This window comes from Pagrus pagrus (assembly GCF_965226575.1).
Source record: "Pagrus pagrus genome assembly, chromosome: 5".
Taxonomy (NCBI): domain Eukaryota; kingdom Metazoa; phylum Chordata; class Actinopteri; order Spariformes; family Sparidae; genus Pagrus; species Pagrus pagrus.
This window is the reverse complement of record NC_140189.1, coordinates 8,267,892-8,272,657: the sequence shown is the minus strand read 5'-3', so window position 1 is coordinate 8,272,657 and position 4,766 is coordinate 8,267,892. Positions and strand designations below refer to the sequence as shown.

Sequence of the window (4,766 nt, the reverse complement as noted above, 5' to 3'; positions counted from 1 at the left end):
ATCAGGGTCGTGACCCGGAGGCTCTGCAGACATCTGTAGCTGCTGCACATTCCCTGACACACACACACACACACACACGCATACACACACACACACGCATACACATGCATACACACGCATGCATACACACACACACACACACACACACACACACACACACACACACACACACAAACACACACACAGACTCTGCTGCCCCCTGCTGGACTTCATAATAATTGGACCACCTTGCTGAACCTTGCTGCCCTGCTGGAAAAACCAGCATAGACCAGCGTCCCACCCTCAACATCTAGCACTTCACCCCAAGCATGGGATAAAGTGCTAGATGTTGAGGATGGGTTGCTGGTCACCGGGTTGGGATGCTGGTCACCGGGGTGGGATGCTGGTCACCGGGGAGGGATGCTGGTCACCGGGGTGGGATGCTGGTCACCGGGGTGGGATGCTGGTATGCTGAACAACCACATTGGATGTTGATATGATGATAAAAGTCAGAGCACATGAAAATATTACAATGTGTCTTTATGTCATGTATGCTAGTTACTATGAAAATAAACACAATGTAAGGTTAGGTAAGGTAACAGTAACAGTAAATTAAGAAGGACACAATAACAATGTCCCCCAAAAATACAGTCCAAATGTATTTATTAAAATAACAACAGCTGGCCAAAGTGCTGAACAGAAAACAACACAATAAAACAAGTCCAGGAGAACAGGCCTGACAGCTGAGCCAACTCGTTCACATTCTCACTCTTTAAGGTTTGTTTCTTCTGTTTGTTTATGTCCATGAGTTTTTCTGTGATGTATCATCCAGCCTTTCCTCATCAGACCTGCAACTCTGTCTCCTCCAAAGTCCTGTTGACAAGCCTCTCCCTGAAGCAGACTGAAAAAAATGCACAGATAAACAGTGACGCTTCTGTCACACAAGAACAAAGAAAACTTGAATACTCCGTATCTAATAAGCCAGTCCTTGACATCCCACAAAGACCACATTACTACTGCTGCCAAGAATACTATACCTTTCAGTGTGTGGAGTTTGTGAGGGGATAACAGCTGCCTGGTGGTCTTTGTGGGTGCTCCTCCCATGTAAGGCTCCTTTCCCCAAGATTATCACTGCCAACTCCTTCACCAACACGGAGTCCCTGGTGTTACTCTGGATCCTGGACCAGACCTCTCTGTGAAGTCGAACTTCTCCTCCCAAGTGAATCTGACAAAAATCCAAAACAGAAATAATCAAGGTATTAGATAGTTCATATGCATACAAAAGAAACACAGAAACACTTCAAGTGTAGTCCGGGATCTTATATTAACCAATACACAGATGCAGAGGTCTTTTTTAGTTCTGTATACTATATTTTTAGTAGTTTAGTTTTTGCAGCTATACTTGTAGTAGCAATGCATACATATACTGTAAACAGGACAAATATTGTACCTTGTCTCCTTTTGGAGATACAGATGGTTCCACCTCATTGTCACTGCCAGACTCTGCAACTATATAGAGCATCATGTAAACAGGCCCACTTACATCAGGGCCTCAACTTTCACAATTTCACTTATAACAGCAAATACGGGCCTATTTTCAAGAATCTGTGAGTAACATTTTTGTTGCACTTACTTTGTAAGTTCTTCTTTGGGCTCAGTGGTACAGAAAGAGAACCAATATATCACAAATATGAGAGATGATGAAAAACATGACACAAAGATTATACAAACTTTGTTCAAAGATCACAGCTAAAGCACTCCAACAAGACTGATAGGCTTCCCCAATCACCTGTCAACAGCAGTTTGCTGACATTTGAATTTGAGGATTAGCTGTTGCTAAGAAAGGGCAGGATCACGCCGACAGTGGAGGCAGTATCACCTTTGAGCCTAGTGGAGCTGCTGAACCTCTCACACAAAGCAAATCCCTATAGTAAAGAAAAGGCTTGTACCGCTTGGCTGAGCTAGTACATCTACAGTACTGTACAGTGTACTGTAGAGGAATGTCTATGAAGTCATAATATGGGCATAATACAACATTGAGCATCAGTTGTGAAACTGTGAGAGGACTATGGATTAGAAAACAGATAATATGACACTACATTACATAATTTAAGGAAGTGGTGGCAGTAAGAAGCTACATTTTATGTGCTTAAGTGTGCTGCTGAGTGTCTTCACCACTGAAGTCTGTCTTCACCACTGAAATCTGTCTTCACCACTGAAGTCTGTCTTCACCACTGCACTCTGCTGGTGATGTGGAGTTGAGTGTTTTCAGCAGATGTTGCTGCAGCTCTGTGTTTAGAGCACACAGTGTTTTATTCTCAACCTCCACTGCTGCTCTGATCTTCTCCTGCTTCTCCTGCTTCTCCAACCTGTAACAGAAGGAACAAAATTCAGTGAAATATATTAGGGGAAGTTCTAGCTACATATAGTAGAGACAGGTAGTAGTGCACCTGCACAGTTTGTCAATATTCAGAAATCATTGAATAACCAAATCAGGATTGTATGTGGTACTTGTTCCACCCCCGACCTGTGCTAATGTGGCATACGATGTAAGAAAATTTCACATCACACGATGAACTGAAGAACAGTAAGAACACAGTTACTTTGGGAACATAATGATTTCATGGCCCAATAATCTCTTTCAGAGGATCACATTTTTTTCAGCGGTAGCCCGTCAGTTGTCATGATACACTACATATCCATCATCACCATCACCATCATCATCACCATCACCATCACCATCATCATCGTCATCATCTTCACCATCCTCATCACCATCATCATCACCATCACCATCGTCATCGTCATCGTCATCATCATCGTCATCATCATCATCATCATTGTCATGATCATCACCATCATCATCATCATCATCATCATCACCATCATCATCACCATCGTCATCATCATCATCATCATCACCATCATCATCACCATCATCATCATCATCATGAGCATACCCCATCAGAAGACTATCTGATGGGGTATGCTCTCTACATGTTTTGCTCGGGGTTGGGCAGAGTGCAGAAGAAGCCAAGAGGTCGACTTTCTACAGTGTAATACAAGACTTACATACATACAAACAAACCAAACAGAGTAATGTCAAATCAACATATTTATTTATTTATTTATTTGTTTATTTCGGGCATGTTAGTTAGACAATCATCATCACATATCATCTAAGTTAAAATCATATAGTACACATGGCCGAAAGGGAAAGCGGGAGAAGCAAATGCTTATCTAGTCCCGCCCCCGTAACATATGGTTATTTGATAGATTAATACTGTGATTGGAGCCTGATATTATCACCTGATATTGTTATGCATGTGGTCAGAAATGCAAAAAGACATTGCAGTACACAAATGGTTTATAGACGACATGTTTTTTCTATATTCGAGCCTTCTATGTATTTTGTATTTTCTATACTATATTGTAGCCTATATTCTCTATAGCAGAGGTTTTCATAGTGTGAGGCGGGCCTCACCAGACGGGCTCCAAACTGTTTCAGGGGAAGCTCAGTGAATGGAAGTGAAAAAATGTTACATTAGTTATTACATTGTTATCAGAAGGAGATCACATAGAATAGCCTAAATGTGTGTTAATTGGTTACAGAGATAGTTCAGATACAGTAGTTTACTGTTATTCGCACTTTCCCAGAGTCAGAAACTAATAGATGCCTTTTTTAATAAAATGTATATGGTGTAGTCATAAGTTATGTCAAACAGAAATATTAGGCTATATTGACTCAATTGAGTGTCTATTGGATCAAATCACATAATCACGATCACACAGACATCCAGGAATTAAGCAAGACTAAGCAACTTCATGGTCAAAGTGACAAGTAGCAACGTGTAGTCACAGAAGAGCGAGAGGATCCTAGAGACACACTGCTGCCTGGATCATTCCTATAATGTTCCTACATATGAAGGGGGGGCTCCCACATATATACTATAGGCTGTAGTCTGAATGAGCCAATAGGTGTCACAGTTGCACTGCCTAATGTTTGTCCCCCACAGGACACCGTAGTTTTGAGATCTGTTCTGTTGTTCAAACTTTACTTTGCGGTGGTGAACACAGCAGCCAATGACAACAATGTATCAGTTGTACTGGTAACGATGACATGGTAAATTTACATTGGTTGTTTACGCTTCCTCTGTCTCTGAGGGTGGCAGTGAGGGAGTGGTCTCCTTCAGTCGTCTCACACGGACCCGCCTCCCCTTTGTCAGTTCCTCCTTGATCTCTTCTTTTAGGTTTAATGTTAACTCAGTGGCGCTAGCTTGCCTTACTCAACCCTACTGCTGTCTGCCAACTACCACCTCCTCCTCCATACAGCCTTTCATCCTCCTATGAGATCCCTCCTCACTCCTCGTCCCCTGGTCTCCAGACTCACTACACACTACAACCCAATGACTCTACACCTCCCCCTCCCCACCTGTCACCTCTACAGTGAACATCACAGCTGACCATGTTAGGAGACAGCTGGTGGGACTCCACTCGGGCAAGGCTGCGGGTCCTGATGGTGTCAGCCCCAGGGTGCTCAAAGCCTGTGCCCCCCAGCTGTGTGGGGTACTTCACCATGTCTTCAACATGAGCCTGAGTCTACAGAGGGTCCCTGTAATGTGGAAGACGTCCTGCCTTGTCCAGCAGCTCCGGCGCTTGGTCAAACCACTCTTGGACCCCCTACAGTTTGCCTATCATCCCAAACTTGGAGTTGAGGATGCCATCATATACCTGCTTAACCGTGTCTACGCTCACCTGGACAAGCCAGCAAGCACTGTGAGAGTCAT

At 43.3% G+C, this 4,766-nt stretch overlaps 1 long non-coding RNA gene across 1 annotated transcript; it reads right to left on the bottom strand.

Moving 5' to 3' along the window:
- Positions 1 to 675: 675 nt before the first annotated feature.
- Positions 676 to 1,488, bottom strand: LOC311257152. Its single transcript, XR_014622588.1, has 3 exons — positions 1,430 to 1,488; positions 1,017 to 1,204; positions 676 to 880 (listed from the first exon to the last, which is right to left on the bottom strand). It is a non-coding gene; the product is annotated as an uncharacterized lncRNA (long non-coding RNA).
- Between the last annotated feature and the right edge of the window lie 3,278 nt (positions 1,489 to 4,766).